This window comes from Crocodylus porosus, unplaced genomic scaffold (genome assembly GCF_001723895.1).
Source record: "Crocodylus porosus isolate Cpor-Errol unplaced genomic scaffold, CroPor_comp1, whole genome shotgun sequence".
Lineage (NCBI taxonomy): Eukaryota > Metazoa > Chordata > Crocodylia > Crocodylidae > Crocodylus > Crocodylus porosus.
The window spans coordinates 120,819,841-120,837,134 of NW_017728943.1; the positions used below are offsets into that span (position 1 = coordinate 120,819,841).

General features: G+C 42.1%; 1 protein-coding gene across 1 annotated transcript in view; it reads right to left on the bottom strand.

Annotated features, from left to right (window-relative positions):
- Window positions 1–9,942, bottom strand: part of TAB2 (TGF-beta activated kinase 1/MAP3K7 binding protein 2) — a 106,079-nt gene extending 96,137 nt beyond the window's left edge. Inside the window, exons 1-2 of the mRNA XM_019550101.1 lie at window positions 9,852–9,942; window positions 7,238–7,316 (exon numbers count right to left, since the gene is read on the bottom strand). The gene's annotated coding sequence lies outside the window, so the exon portion shown is untranslated. The remainder of the gene's footprint in view (window positions 1–7,237; window positions 7,317–9,851) is intronic.
- Window positions 9,943–17,294: the final 7,352 nt, after the last annotated feature.

Genomic DNA, 17,294 nt, shown 5'->3' on the forward strand with positions numbered 1-17,294 from the left:
CGTACCTGCACTGCAATGCACAGATGAGCTCTGCTGCATGTGCCACCTGCCCTCCCTTCCTCCCCTTACCTCCATCCAGCTCCTGGGATCAGCCTTTCCCCCTCCATATGTAAGACTAGGATTTTATTTTGAGCTATAATGCAAATTGCCTCTATATACACTACTCAGGGGGGAAAAAGTTATTTTTTGAAAAGCAATTAAAAATGTGATAACAGATGCTTGAGTTTTAGTATACAATTTATCTATTATTTGTTAAAATTATATCTTCTGAAAGATTTAATGTGCACGGCCCTCGACAGCTCACCAAGACTTAAGTGGCCTGCCAGAACACTGTTTCTGGCAGCCGTAAGAAAGAGGAACAGCAACTTGGACTTCTGGTGCCTTCAGGGGAACACATAAAAGAAAGACCTAGTGCTGAAGTATATGCAGCCCACACAACAGCACCCCAGAAAAGTTTTAGTAAAGCATGCACACACTTCCAATTAGAAAAAGTGTAAAAGACTGTGACCCAGAAAAACTAAGGAACAGCATGTGAACAGGCTACACAAACTGTGGAAGGTGCATTATAGGAAGACAGACTGTTACACAGGGAAGATAGGAAGAAGAAAGAGGAAGGAAGTGACCCTAATCTGCTTACTATGGTAGAACCCTTCCATCCTGCAGAAATGGAAGTGAGCGCCCAGGAAGTAAGGGGGCCAAGAACTGGTGAGACCCAGGACAGGGAAGAAACCCAACGTTAGGCATATGGCTCTCTGCACCTCAGAGAATGAGTTCAAAGTTCTGTTATCTTACATGCTTTGACACCCCATTCCACACCTACAATAACACAAAATAAGAGCAGCTTTTTCTCCAGACCCTGCCAATTATTATTATTATTTTTTTAAACAGAGGCAGTTTATTCACAATCCTTGCAAAACAGCCAAACAAAAAAACCCCCAAACAAACCCAAAACATCTCCACCAGTCTTGTCATAAGTTATCATCTTGTTCTACCAACTGCACTACATCAGTGACCCTTCCTCCCAAATACACACAAACTAAGACTGAACAGGATAACCAATCACATTTCCAGTGCAGGTGAGTTACTCAGTTCAAGAACAATGCATCCCTTTTTCTCTCTACCTTTGTTCAAAATTAGTGTACATTTGTCTAAATCCCCAGCCCTTCCAAGATACCCAAGATTTTTACTTTGAAAATATAGCCATTTTATATTGCCTTGTATGCCAACTAAATACTGCTCATCTATCCTGGAAGCCTTTTGCTGCCTTGCCAACTCAAAAAGAAAACTTCTAAATCTCCCATGGCAGCAGCAGGATTTGCAGAAGGCTTTAAACCCAACTGTTTTTTAAATAGGCACATTTGCAAGTGTGACCAACTGACCTTTGTTTCCTTACAAAGTAAGGCTGGAGAAATGCAGCAGCACTAAAATAGCCCAGATAATACATTCAGACAGACCTGTACTGCATTTTCACTATTTTGTTATTAAAAAAATATATATATATACATATACATATACACACACACAGACACACACACACACTGTACTTCTTAAATTAAAGCTACCTAGTCATTCCAATTAGAGAATGAACTGTAGCACACACCAATGTTGTTGCCAGTATTTTACAAGATACATTTACATTTCCTCCAGTCACTATAGTCTTCTGGAAAACTAATGAGGATCTGGTCAAGGAAAGGGGGAGATTAAAAGTCAAGCAACTGAGAAGGGGGAAAAAAATTTAGTCATGCTGCTTTAAAAAGATGTTTTTTCTGGACCATTAGTTATCCACTAAAATGGCAAAGCAGTCTTGTCAATTACCTGCAGGTGATCTTAATGACCAATTTTCAGTTAGTTTTAGCACAAGTCTACATTTTTTTCAGCTCTTGAATTTAAAACCCTATGTACAGTTGATGCTAGGTAAGCTAAATTATGAGTAGCACCATACATTAAGTAGCCCTCCATAATTAATTATATTATGGAAAATGACCACTATACCTCATCTCTAGTAAACTGGGTTTGTTTGTTTTTTTATAACTAGGTCACAAGAGCCTGCTACTTACATCTGTAAATGCACTTTTTTGGGCAATGAAGACATATCCTTAATCTCAAGAAGAATCATAGAAAAGTAGGTTTGGAAGTGACCTCAAGTGACCCAACATCCTGTTCAATGCAGGAACATCAATGCCTAAGAAATCCCAGTCAAACACTTTAACCTGCACTTAAAGTCTTCAATGACAGAGCTCCTACACACATGCACAGAGCCTACTCCAACCCCAGAAATCCAGAGCAGACTTGATTGAGTCCACTGAGGCACAGAAATTGAAGCGCTCTGGCAGCCTTCTATGTCACGTGCATCAGCATCACATCTCCATGCTGAAAAAAAATGGTGGGGCGCTTTGAAATAAAACATGTTTAATGGGCTTTAGTTCAAAGCACCCTGTCGCCATTTTTTTAGTGCTGGGATGTGCTGGCACTTTTAATTAGCACAGCTTTCCAATTAAAAGTGCCCAGCACCATGTCCCAACACATGTAAAATGCCATGAGATTCCACCATCTCTCCACTACTCAAGACTATTTAGACCTTTGTAATCAAAAGAAGTGCCTTTAATTCATTCCAGAGCAAGTTGAGTATTGAGTTGAACATAATCAGTGCATTATGGCTACATTTCTCAATATACATTTCTGTATACAGCACCTTTGTATTTTTAGTGCATCCTTTTGTATTTGTAATACACATTTCTATCTTAGAAATCAAAAGGACTTTGATTGTAACAACATCTGAAACTGTTGTTATCCGAGGTTTCATAGCTAACTTGTGAAATAATCATACTAGGTAACTAAAACGATATGTACTGAAACAGTTAACGATGTTCACATTTAAACTGCTGAGATTCTAGAGTTCTAATACCATGCTGTCATAAATGGGAACACTTCAAGCTTCCAAAAATTATTTCATGTTGTATGTACACTCAGGGAAAAAACTATGCCTCACTTTATACTCTCCTTATTTGGATGGTTCTCTTTTGCTACAAAGCCTAAAAAAGTATTTTTAAATGTAATTTTAGATTCTGGAGCAGTTTTCCAGTAAGGATGGATTTTATAGCAGTATAATCATGGCATCCATTTGACCTGTAAATATGATCTTTAGAAAAAGCCTCTCCCAAATAATCTATTACCAACATGGAAAGGGACACAGGAAAATGATGAAAAATGGCATTTTCACAGTGGTCATTCTGGTGGTCAGGATATTTTCTATACACAATAATAGTATATTTCCTGTATCTGTAATAATGCCAGAAGATCCTCCATTGACAAAAAAATCGAAGGAATTTTTGGAAGAGCAGAGGATCAATTTTATGCAGATAGTGGTAAAGGTTTTGTAACTACAACCTCATATTTGAAAAGGATTCAAATTTTCACTAGTACTTTTCCTGCAAAAATACTAAATTGTGTATAACCTCCACCCCTGACTTACGAGGGGGCAAGCACAGAGTGATGGTGCCACTCCAAGGCCAGGAAAACCAGACCCAGATTGAACTATAAACCCCTGGCTGCTTTGAGGACAGGAGGGGAAGTGGAAGAAAGGAATCGCAGCATGGGTTCTTTTTGCCTAAAGCCAGTATGGTTGGAGCAGGGAGCAGACCCTGCTCCCTGATAAGCTCCAAGCACCACTGAAAGAGGCCTCAGGGAGACTGTGGAGAAGCCTGTTCTGAGTGCAGCTGGAAGAAGGATCAACTTCCGCATGGAAGAGACCCAAGCAAAGGGAGAAGCTAACTGCAGCCACAGAGCAGGAACTAAGTGAATAGCACTAAAAAGGCTGCAGAAGTTAATGAGGTCAATGTGACTGTGGAAGTCCTTGTGCCATCTGGGACAGCTTGGGCTATGTACAAGGTGAAGATTCTTGCCTTAAAGGGTCCTTGTGAGACTGTTTGGAGTTGGGGTTTTAAGTTGAACTGTTGACAGGGGTAATTTTGTTATCAGGTTTCCATGCTGGGTTACAGCTTGTTGTTCTGATGCTTGCTTATATCCTCTTGTTAAACCAAGCTACTGTTGGGGACACAGTCACCACTGCCTCACACCCGTACTCCCTCACAGATACTGTATTTCCTGTATCTGTAACAAAACTGGAAGATCCTCTGTTAACAAAATTCAAAGAACTTTTAGAAAACAGATTACCTATTTTATACAGATAAAGTGGTACAGGATATGTAACTATTATATTTAACCTCATCTTTGAGGAGGATGCAAATTTTTACTAATTTTCTCCAGTACTTTTCCTGCAGAAATACTAAATTGTTAAGGGTGGGCTAATTTAAAAAACAAGCGTGGATTTAAAAAAAAAAAACTGGTAAAAACCTAAGCATGAATAAAACTGCGTCATACTTCTGTTGTAAGAACGAAGTTCTCTCATTCTCCCTTACCCCTGAAATGAACTGTAAAGTGAAGTAGTTTATTATTCTTTTCAATAATACATTTTCATTACATTGGTACAGGTAAGATGAATAAACATTGAGCCCTTGGTAAGTTCAGAAGTAAAAGTAAAGCTGCAAGGCTATACCAAGATAATTCAAAATCTAATTAAATTACACTAGTCAAAAAACAATTCATAAACATTAACTGATCGATGTATAGAGAAGTTACATTAGAAATGTAGGATATAAAATGAGAACCAGCTTTTGTAAAGTCCTGATTTCATATAGCTTAGGAAGCCATTATGTGCATTTTACCATGTTCATTAGCACGGTTAAATGAGGACCTGTCCTTATGACAGAAACAGGGAATGTCATTGTAGTCGCACAGCAATGAATGAAATACTGTTTTGCCCTTTGAGATTCCCAATATATTTTAAGAAAAACATCTTTCCAATGACTTGTACTAGTATACTCCTAGTCCCATCTACTTTTCTGGCTATAGACCTGTTTTAGTGTGAGAACTATATTCTGCAGAGTCAAGTTGCAGATTTCAAGATCTCATTTGTTTTGGCAAGTACTTTCTTACTCATTGATGGAGAGTGGAAAAAACATTCCACAGAGTTGCCATTGGCTCTACGCTGCAGAAACACAAGCTAGAGTCTGGACTGGTCTGCTGGCCAGTTTTAACAGGAAGGAAGCTTGCAGCTCCATCAACTCTGCTAACACCATTAGGTGTTACTTTGACTTCAAGATGCTCAAGGTCACAGGGAATTTCCTTAAAACCAAAAAGCCAAGAAAAAACTGAGTTTAAACTGATTAAAGCTCTAACACAGCTAGTTACTCTGCCAGGAAACAGCTAAAGTCAATTTTTTGGAAACGGATAAGGTTTAATTAATTTTAAAATATCCACAAGAATGAAGTTCTAAACTATTTTTACATATACAGATACCTGTATTAGATCAGGGATTTAAGAACTGAAGTTGACAAGATACACTTTAAAATACAGTGTTTAAAGTTTAATTCTGCAATATGGCTAAATATCACATTGGTTACATTATTCACTGAATTCACCTAGTAACATTTAATGCTCATATACATGTAATCAGTTGCAGAAAAGAATACAGGAAATTTAGTAATTCTGCAAAGTATTCCCCTAGCCCTGCTTAGCAACTCTTGGCTTAACTGAACCTTCCTCCCCACCCTACAAAAATCTTCTGGTATTTCCAGAGGTATGTCTCTTTTTAAAGAAGAGGAGAATCTCCCTTCTTGCTTGGCAGTGCTGGTCTCCTACCAGCTAATAACTAAGGATGAAAACCTAGCTTCACTGATGATACAAGGGCTAGAATTTTACTCCTAAACAGAAGACACAGGGTGTCAACATTTAGAGCTCATGTCTTACAAAAAGCTAAGCCCCTTCCCTGTTATTGAGAAACAGGTTACTGGGATTCCAAGGTACAGCCGCTGAACCCTGCTTGATGATGCCTCATTTTCAATATGATACATACCAAGTAGAAACTGGTAATGTTTGAATGCCCCTGCCATCTTTAGGTATTGAAGGGGAAAAGGTTCACTATTTCCACTCTCTGCTGCACTGTAGCACACTGCTTCACTTTCCTTTGCTTTATGACTACTGTCAGGTGCATTCCTTCACCAGATCTCTACTTTTAAGTCTTCCTTGCCTGGAATAATTTCAGGGCTTGACCCAGTCTTGTTCAAGTTTTTAGGTATGTGTAGACACATGCATTACTACAAGGTAAAACAGGGTGGGGTATGCCAGCTGCTCCAAGTGCCCATGTGCAGGGGCTTACCCCTGGAAAAGAAAGCTAGCCTGCAGTAGCTTACCCTTCAATTAAAGTTTTAATGCATATAATCAGTTACTTCTTTTGCAAAAATCTAGTTGGTCTAATAAAAGATATCACCTCTACTATGAGTTCTGATTCCTTTAGCCCCTAGACCAATATGGCTACAGCCTGGATGCCTGACACAATCAGCTACTGCAGAGCAACTGACATGCTGTAAATCCCTCTTCCCTTTTACCTTGTAGCAATTTGTTCACATGCCCATGCTCTCTGTCAATCAGCAAAGGGGTGAAACTGATAAGTGGTCAATTTCAGAATGCCCCCCTACTCCTCCTAATAAGAGGCATGAAACTTACATAGCTTGTCAATTTCACCTTCCACCCTACTGCAATCACTCAAAGCTAGATTAGTGCAAATAAATAACACCACATCCTTGTTTCACATTTGATCAGTTATCTTTGTACCCAGAGACAGAAACTTTTGTTTCCTCTGAAAGCTTAGATTCCACAGAAGCTGATGTCTGTCACTTAGGAAAGCTTCCTACTCAACGTGGGCAAGCAGATATTTCACGCCTAGCAGATGAAGCCACATGCTTTAAACACCTAAGAAAACCATATCCTATTTACAACATTGTCTGCTGGCAAGTCTGCCGAATGCCTCTAGATCATTCACTTATTACAAGCCCCTTCTCTTTTAAAGTGTACGTAGTGTTAGGCCCAACCTATTTTTGTGACCCAGGGTTTCCGTTTCAAAGAAAGCATGAAGTTCAAACTTCAATTTCTGACCCTCTGCCACGCAAAACTACCTCAGAAAAGTAACTACAAATAGCAGCTACAATGTGAAGAAATCAAGGGCACCTCAATATTTACAAATATTTTCATCAACACTGTGAGAAATACCAGAATGCTTTTTTTCCAAAAATGTGTTAATTCAGAAAGTATATGAACCAACAAGGCGGCAACTTTCCCAATGTTCCCCAACTTCGTTAAAGAGTGACTGAGGTAGATCAAAACGGGAAGAGGAGCTCACCAGTTCTGGTGGTCTTGGTCACAGGTCTCAAAGTAATGTGGTGGTATGGCATTGCATCATCTTGTGGTGATGGGATGCACTACAGAAAATAGGAAGAAAAAAGAAAAGAAATAATGCTGAAAAAGTTCTAACAAAGACACAACCAGGCCAGCCAAGTAAAACTGCATTCAACTATGCATACACTATCGCTATGTGTGGAGATTTAGGAAGAGACGAACCACTGATATTCTCCACCTTGATTTCAACAAACGTGCTAATTTACAGTTGGAAGAGATTCAAAATCTGTGTTGATACAGAGACAAATAAATGGATATTTCAAGCACCCTCCTCCTGGAACAACTTAAATAATCTACAGTTATGTTATGATTATTCAAAAGAAACTAGTGTTTATAAAACGTTAATTTATTTCGTATAATAAAACAGGCCAATGAAACCAAAGCCAGCAGGCCCAAAACAAATTATTTCCTTCTCCTCACCATAGAAATATGAGACTGAATATCACTCATGAAAAACAAGATTCCTTAACCGCCCATCACACCCATACACATGCACCCCTGATGTGCCCATCACACCCCTGTGTGCATTTAGTGCAACATTATGCACCTGTTTAAAAGCTGCAACTTTGGCTATGGGCAGACATAATAGCTGAAGCATTTCAAATGCCTTTGAAATGTTCAAAGAACCAATTGTACAGACATACATGCCCTTTGAAGCATTCCAAAAATGGTTAAAGAGCTCCAAAATATTACCTCTTGAAATGAGAACCATTTAGAAAGCTTCACTTCTTGTTACATCTGCACAGGGACAGGAGACCCACAGGTCCTCCATAATCCCCACAGTGCTTTGCTCCCCCCATCCTTCATGGGTAAGGAGGAAAGGGTGATTGCCAGACTGTCCCAGCACGCCGGCCACTGCTAACCATTTCCCACCCATGCAAAACCCCTAGCAATGCCCCACACCAACAAAAAGGCAGGATTTCAGCTCCTTAGCTCCCTTATACCTCTCTGCTCCAGCAAGTGGGAAAGAGGGGAATTTCAATGTATTCTGGAATCCCAGTGGTGGGGTACCCTTGCCACAACAAGACCCTCACACCCACTGATAGAGTTGGGAATCCAGCTCTCCAGCCCCCTAGGTCTCCTAGCCCCACAGCTCCCTGGTGCTGCCAAACAATCAGGTTTCTGATCTCCCGGTTCCCATTCTTTAATTTTAGGGCTGTGTGAAACAGTTCTATTCGAATCTGGATATTTCAGAGGGGCAGTGATTCGATGTTTCAGACCACTGTCCCGAATCGATTTGGCCAAAACAGTTTCAGAATTTTGACGCCGTTTCAGAGATTCTGCCATAGACTATAATGGGGAAATCACTAAAATGCCATTGTCATTTTTTGGCTGATTCAATGAAAATTGCAGGGGTGGTAGCCCCTTCCAACAGCATGAAGCCCGCCAAGTTTCAAGGAGATAGGTGCAGGGGTTTTTGTGAAACTGCACCTCAAACTATTCAAAGCAAAACTTGTATTACTTGTCAGGAGCAAGACCATGCTGTCATCCCACATGCAGATCCAGGGGCACATGAGAGGGCTGCGGGGCTGTACCAGACTCCTCCCAGGGGGCAGGGGGCATGGGCCCCCAGATCTGCACACGGGATGATAGCATGCTGCCACTGCTGGCTGGGACCAGCGCTTGGCATAGCCCATTTCGAGCACTGGGAAGACTGGTGCTGCCACTGGCCCCAGCTGGCGGCAGCAGCCTGCTGCCATCGCAACGCTCAGATCTGGGGGTCCACACCCTGCCGGAGGGCTGCAAGACCGTGCTGGATTCTTTCCAGGGGGTGTAGGCCTCCAGATCTGCACAAAGGATGACAGCAGGCTGCTGCCGCCGCCATTTGGGGCCAGCACCAGCACTGGGTTCTTTCTGGCGCTCAGTACAGACTGCACCACCAGACTTGGGTGCTGGCACTGACCCCAGCCAGCAGTGACAGTATGCCGTCATCCTGCACACAGATCCAGGGGCTCATGTCCCCATGGAGGGCTGCGGGGCTGTGCCAGACTCCTCCCAGGGGATGCAGGCCCCCTGATCTGTGCACAGGATGACAGCAGGCTGCCCTTCCTCCCCCAGAGCACTGGGATTGGAAGGGGATTTCAGGGGCACATAACAGCCACTACAGATGGCCATATCAGAGTGGTCCTCCCCCACCCGCATCAGCTCCCTCCCTCTTCCTAGTTTCTGTTTCCCTACAAGTCTGGTTCCGAAACTCCAAAATTTTCCGAAACATTCCAGATGCTTTCATTTAATTTTGGAGCTTTTTCCTCAGTCTCCTGTTCCAATTCAGATTAGCTGTTTTGGGTGCCAAAACACCTCCAAAATGAAACGGCTGCCAAAGTTTCATACAGCCCTAACATTTGCTTCCCTTTACCTCAAAGCCATTTTGCTTCAGCTATGTCTAACCCTACAATACTTGACTATACCAGCAAAGGCTTTCCTGTGTGGATGCTGTTATATCAAGAGTTTTGCTTTGTTCTGATATAGTAAATCTGTGAGCAATGCAAAACTATACCACTAAAAGCATGGTCTTGCCTGGGCAACTACACTTGCATTGGCAGCTACTGCAAACACACCTAGGTCAGTCAAGGATCACACCTTTTCACATCCTCAAGACCAAAGACAGCTGTGATGACAGAAGCATAAACCTGGCCTGCATCACTGGAAGGAAAGAAAGACAACAAACTATTATGTGTGAGAGCATGGGAACTGATGTCTCCACTTCCAGTTTCCTCTCCCTGTATATCTGGAAACAAAGGGTATCCTTTCCTTTCCTTCCCTTCAAGAAAAGATTTCTCATCTGAAAAGGAGGTACTCAACATTCTCTCTCATCAGCTGCTGCCAGTATTCCACCTACTGCAAAGGAGGCTGGAAGACCCAAATTTCCCTAGCCAAGCAACAGCTACTCCTGCAGCCCACTATTTGGATTTTTTTTTGGCCCTGCATGCAGGCCTTCACTTCACCTCTCCCCACCCCCTGAAGGGGAACCCAGAGAGAACTCCATGCCTTAAGCCTGGGAAATGAAAAACAAAACCGACATTTTTACAGAGGAAAAGGAACTGCTTCACCACAATTCCTTGCCAGGCCTCATCCTCTATCCCTCTATGCACGTACAGACTTTAAGCCCTGCCCCTAAGACAAGGGCATAGTTCATCACAGCTTAAACCTTTGCTGGCCAGTCAGATTTACACAATCCATTTTACAAAAACTGGAATTATACCTGGGGGCTAAATACTAAATCACTTGGGCTTTATCACCACTGACCTTAAAATTCACCATCTTTTGGTCAACTTATTTATATTCTAAAGGCTATCTAGCAATGCAATTACATTAAATGTAATCAGTTTCTAACAATCACCTGACATTGCTTGTTATTATCGCTTATTACAAGGTCATCAATATTTCAAGATAGTGCTAAAAGTAGTTCAGAGCCTGACAATCTACAGGTACCAAAGTTAACTCCATTTTTGTGAAGAGACACCTGCAAATATTTCTTACAGCAGGTACAGTTACAGTGAGTGAAAAACTAATGTAATTTAGGCATGGAAAAAATCTGAAGAGCTATGCAAGTACGTAAGCTGCCTTTTTTTTTAAAAAAAACCAGAACAGTGTACAAACACCCAATGAACTTTTAAAAAAAGAATAATTTTGTATTCAGCAAGATCACAAGTTTTTGAAGCAATCTAGGGTGCACAATAAAGTTTTTTTGGGCTGATATTGATGGTCAATTATTAATGAGCCATATTGGCTGATACTGATCCAATTGTTGGTATGCAAGCCCAGCAGCTTGAAGAGCACAGACCAGCTGGTAGGTCTGTTGAGGGGAAAAAAGGTGGGGGGAAGAGAGGGAAGGTACATGTTGGGGGCAGATCAAGGCCCCTACGGTGAGGGACAGAATGGGACTGGGGCAGGCACTGCCAATGCAGAGGAGGGATAGAGCCACAAGCAGCTCATCTGGGAAGCAGGGCAGCTCCTGCTACCATGCACACCTCAGCAGGAGACATGGGGGTGACATGACCCCCAGATCTGTGCACAGTGCAAGAGCAGACTGCCTGCTGCAGGCATGGGTGTTGCCAGACTCTTCCCAGTTGGGGGGGTGGGGGGGAGTGGGGCTATGCTCCAAGCAGGCAACAGCACTGGGAAGGGGTGGTTTGGCAAAATTTTGGGGTGGCTGTAGCTCACTCCATAGCCTCCTCTTCCAGCACTGCTGCTGCCTGTCTCCAACACAGCCCTGGCCCAACCCCTGCTGGGAAGAGCCTGGTGCTACTCATGGCCCCAGCTCACAGCAGTAGCCTGTCCTCATCCCATGCACAGACCCACCCCGCTCCAGCAGTTCCTGCTCCAGTCCCGCACCCTCCCTCACCATGGGGGTCTCAACCTGCCCCTCCCCACCATGCTCCTTCCCACCTAATAGACTTACTGACTGGACACCGTTTTTCAAGCTGCAGGGCTGGTTGCACGCATGCACACTGCATTCATTGGTGACATTATCAGCCACATGAGCCAAAAAGCCTGTTGTCGATAATGTTAATTTTCCTTTTATCGATGCTGATACAATATGGGCCAATGCATCAGTGCACCTCTAAAGCTAACATTATTCATTCATGCATTTATACAGTGCTGCAATTCTAGGCAAGGTATCTACTAGACATCAGAGCACAGAGCATAAGAAATCTCAATCAAGATGACAGCATGTCTGGAGATGCATAAGCAGTTCTTCCTTGATACTGCTAACAGGCAGGCTTGGACTATCATGAAAGTCCAACTGAAACATGGATCCAGCTAGAGGCTGCTAGGGTTTCCACTGGCAGCAGTCTGGGATTCTACTTCCTGCCATCCTCCTCCTCCTCCACCTCTCCTACTCCTGTCCCCATATCCAATCAATGCATATGTAAATATAATGACAGCCTTTATCTCAGCGTAATCCTGCTGTCCAACTCAGGGAAAGTAGAAATTTGAAGCAGGTGAGTAAAAAGAAAGCAGAATGTATGGCACTCTTACATTCCCCACCCCATCTTGGAACAAAGCAGCTTAGGGACTGCAACTCTTTTTAAAGTAAGTCAGAACTTAGGTTTCATAATATGAGAATTAGGAGAGCAAGTAAGAAGAACAGCTGAAACCACTCCACGGTGAAGGAGATAAGTGTGGGACAGAGACAAAGATGCCTGGGGGAAAGAGAAAGAAAGAACAAACAGAATGATATAGAAAAAGAAAAGAAAACCACATAGAGGAAGACAGAAGAAAGAAATACTACACTTTAAACATAACATCATTTGGCATGAGCGTACAGATTGAAGCCAGAAAAAGTAAAGGTGGCAGAAGGTGGGGGAAGAGATTGGGGGGTTTTCCAATTGTTTTTATGTATTTATTTATGTAATGTCTTTAACAGAACAGTTGTTGGTACACAAACTGAATACTGAGTACACCAGCTTCATTCCCTTGAAGAACAGCAAAACAGCACAAGATTATTTTTTTCCCCACCTGAGCCAAAAAATCTCAGTCCTTGTGCTCAGTGGTAGGGAAATATTTCAAGCTCCTGTCTTATTGTTTAAAAACCTATTTCTCTTTTAGATGGCTTCCAGGAAAACAGGTCATTCATTAGGCAGAACATATTAACCAGTCACATCGGACAAGGCTGCAGATTGGTAAAAAAATATTTACTCCAATTAAAAAAAATAAAGACTAGTACTTCCTCATTATTTCTTCCAAAAGGATCAGGTCTCTGTGAATTATGGGGACTCTCTACCTTGTGCAAAATTTGACAGTTACTGAAACTGCTGTATTTCTCTTCTATTCAACTGGCCCAAATTGTTAAAATTTGCATAGGCATACTTGTAAGGAACTGTTGCAAGAACATGCTGTTTGGCACATGGGAAAATGAGCTAAATACAAAATTTAAACACATGACAAAAAAATAAACAACCACCAATGGCAGATGCTTTTTTCCCCCCCCAAACACCCACACTTTCAAGGCACCCAAGGGCTGTCTGATTATACAGACCTTTGAAGATCGTAAAAAGAGTAGTACCCAACAGATCCTTGTAAGCAGCAACAACCTTGAACATATTCCTTCTTGAGCGAATACACAGAAATAATATATCAGTGAGAAAATCAATATGATAACGGCAAAGCTTCTGTCCCACTAGAAAAACAATATCCACTATCAGTAAAATCATCTCTCTCTCACTGAAAAAACTTAATCTATTTGCAAAAGCAGGTAAGATTTATCGGTAGTGGTTACCATCAAAGTTCTTGCTCACTTTTCTCATTTTACTTACCCTTTTAAACATGACTGATTACTCCTTTCACTATTCTGTGAAGTACACACACGTTCCCATTTTACCCTATTTTTGGATGGTAACTAGAAATTTATTCTGAACAAAAGCAGTAAGCCAGTAATGAGCCATTTTCATTAACAAATGCATTATGCCAGAGAGCAGCTGCAACAACACCAGCAGAACACCCATCTGGCCACAGCTCTGGGTGCCCAACTGGAGCAGGGCACAGGGAAGACTGCCCAACCACCACCTGGTGGAGACACAGGCAGAACTCATCACACAATTCTACCAAAGCTATGGCTCCACATGCCTGATACAGCTTGCATGCCATAGCTGCTAATCCCTGCATTAAAATGTAATTAAATGAGAAAAATTAACACCGAATTCTAAGCATACATTAAATTTTCTTTGTTTAGGGAGCCCAAACAAGCATCTCAAAAGATTTATACAAAACTGGAGCAATACATTTCTATACTTTTCTTTTTATGAATGCAAACAACTTTAAAAATACCACAGCTGCATATATAACTGTTAACAGATTTAAAAAAAATATATTCCTAACTGTTGGATGTATGACTTTTCTTTGAATTATTTCACATTATTTGCTCCTAAATCAAAACTCTTCTGAACATTAACTACTAAGGACAGCAAAAGTGATCAGTCCTTCCTGTAATGCAGATTTTCTTGAAACTAGATGAAATTTTGCACATGTTTCTACCAGAATCTGAGTGAGTTTTAAACTGCACATCATTAAAGAAAGTGAAATATGATCCTCATCTGTGCTCAGAATAGAAGGGAGCTACACATTTTCCATATTACTGTAAAAACTGATCATGCATAACCTTTTTCTAAAATGTAGTGTTGATTTTAATCAAGCATCAAGTGGCTGTCTCTCTCTCTGAAGCTCTGCAACTAGCAGCTTATTCAAATGAAATAAACTGCCGAGTAAACTCTATTGGGGAGCTTCCTCTGTCAGCAAGATGTAAACAATATGGTTTCTTTCCCAAGTCTTCCTAATAATTTCTAAGATGCTGACCATCATGTGTGCAAAGGACAACAATCTCATTCAAAATACCTTTCATTCAGTGGTGGCCACAAAAAGATCCACAAATACCAGGATACCAAAACATACGTACCAGTCAGGTCACACTAGATGGATCACATCAAGTAATCTAGTCCTACTTCACTACAATGTGCTTATTACTGGATAAGCAACACCCAAAGCAAACTACAGCATACTATTCAGTTAGGAAGAACTGCAAGTTAACATTTGTATACTTGCTTGCTTGTGTAATTTCTGTCCTGTACTTGAGTTTGCTGATTCAGCTGTATGCAGTTTAAGCAAGCAAAATTTACTTGAAGATTTTATCATGAGGCAGCCTGACAAATGTCTGCCTAAAACTGACACTATCATGGGTTACTTCTTTTTATTCAACCTCAAGAAAGGATCAAGTGTAGGCAACTATTTTAATTAAACCGTTCTACTGCTTATATTCATTAACCAAAACTAATATCAGATGGTTAATTCACTGACATTCTCTCTTTCCGTCTCATTTACACTCTAAGATGCAGAATACAAATCAGGACTGATTCATTAATTAGGATTCAAGATGCCCTACATCCTGCAATAGTGCACACTGTCATTAAAACAAAGCGTAGACAGCAGTGCACCTTTAAAGGGAAGACACCCGCCAATACATATCTATACACATGCACACACCAGTGATGCTGAGAACACAAAATACACCAATGGATTAAGTTTAACTTTCATTTTGATCATTATTTGAGTTTCAAGTACAGCATGGTTTTTTTCCAACAATGCATGTTCTGAATCACTGGAATTTTTGTTCAATTTCCTGTAAAAACACCAAGAGCAACTACGTTCAACATTCCGTTTGCACTAGTTCAAAAACAAAGATCAATCTAATCCCTTGGTCCTAAATTTAGTCATCTCAGAAACTCTAGGTCACACCTGACATGTATTTCTTCCATTACTTCCAGCCAAAGGGGAACCTGCAACAGGATGAAGAGCAACCTAGTTTTGTGCTTAAATACACTTACATTCTCACATACAAGTAGTTTGGCAAAAGCTTTTGAAAATTCTTGAGCAAAATAAGTTATCTGAGAATAATTTGTTCAACAGATAACAGGTTTTATTCAATAAAGCTTGAAAAAAAAATTACCAGCAGTCACCTACTAAGCCAGGGATCATTACAAAAGACAGGAGTCTCAATTTCCAGGGCAATGTCCTAGTGAGAACACATTCACCCTTTCTGTCCCCTCCTCTCACCACCAACGGCTGGAAAGATGGAGGGTGTTGGGAATGCCAACAGGGTGCTGTCCCTGGATCCTGGTCAGAAACAGCATCAAATATCTGGAAGTCTGGACTGTGAGAAACAAGAGACTTTCTGACTTCTCTTTTTCAGCAGCCAGACAACAAATATCATTCTCCCCATACTCCCCCCACATGCTACACTGGCGTAATAGTAAGAGTGTATATCCTTGCATCTGTAACCTTCACCAAGCTTCTGGCTGCTGTGAAATTTAGGGCCCTCCAGGAAAGCAGTTCCGTCTCTCTGCTACTCACAGTTTTCAGGCAGTAACAACATGAAGGTGACCCGATTCTTGTCAGTTATTAGAGAAAATGCCAAGAATCACCACCCTGTTCAGATGGAGGCTGCAGAAACAAAGATATAAGCAAGGCCAGAGCCAAAATAATGCCTGAAGGCTTGAGACGCTACTCCACCAATTCACATTTGAATTTCACCCAGGAGGTTAACTTAACATCTGCCAGGACTCAAAGCTTTCATTTAAAAAAGAAGACTGTCCTTTACAGAAGCTGACAGCAGCCAAAGTGTCAATGAAAAGGTTCTGCCAACCAATAGGACACAAGAGACCAGGTTAAAATTCTGAGATTAGAGGAAACTCAGTACAAAATCCTCAATGAAAACTGGATGCACTGAAATAGCATTTCCCATGAAAGTTAACAACCTGCTCCTCCATACGGTCTATTTTAGACCCTGTCTGCTCTGGACACTGGCATCAAGATCAGTAAACAGCATGGAGCACAGTGCAGAGACACTGCTAAACCAGCATATCTCACTCCATGGGGCACAACCCAGAAGCGAAGCACAAGAATATAGCAGAGAGTTGCAAGCAAGCTTTAAAAATGGATTCTCCTTTAAAGGAGAAATGCATGGGAAGCAGTGGCTTTTTCCTGGCAGGCTGGCAGAGCTCCAGCCTGCCAGGGGCTGCTTGGGCTTCTCCCTGCCCCACACACCCAGCTCCTGCCCCACACAGAGGGGCAGCGGGTCAGGAGTGAAGGGCACTGTGTCAGGACTGTCCATGGACGTTTCCAAGCAAGTCCTGGTATAAAAGCTGGTTGAGAAACACTGTGCTAAACCAGCCAGGTGCCTTCTGCTGCAGCTAGGTCAAGGCATGCTGCGGGCACAGAAGACCCTGAGGCCCAGCAGCCTAACCCCACACTGATGTATCCCCCTCAGCAGCAGCAGGCAACGTGACTGAAGCCTGAAGCCCAAACTCTGGAGACAGCCCTGCCACTTCGGCCCACCCCCACCTCCCCTCCGAGCCTGGAGGGGAGTCCACCCACCCCAGGGACCCTGCCCTTCGCCAGGCCGGAGCAAGGCACAGCGGGGGCCTCGCAATGAATGGAGCCCGGCACCTCCCTCGCAGGCATTTCAAGAATGTCTCCTGCCGCCGCCAGGAGCCAGAGCATCTCGC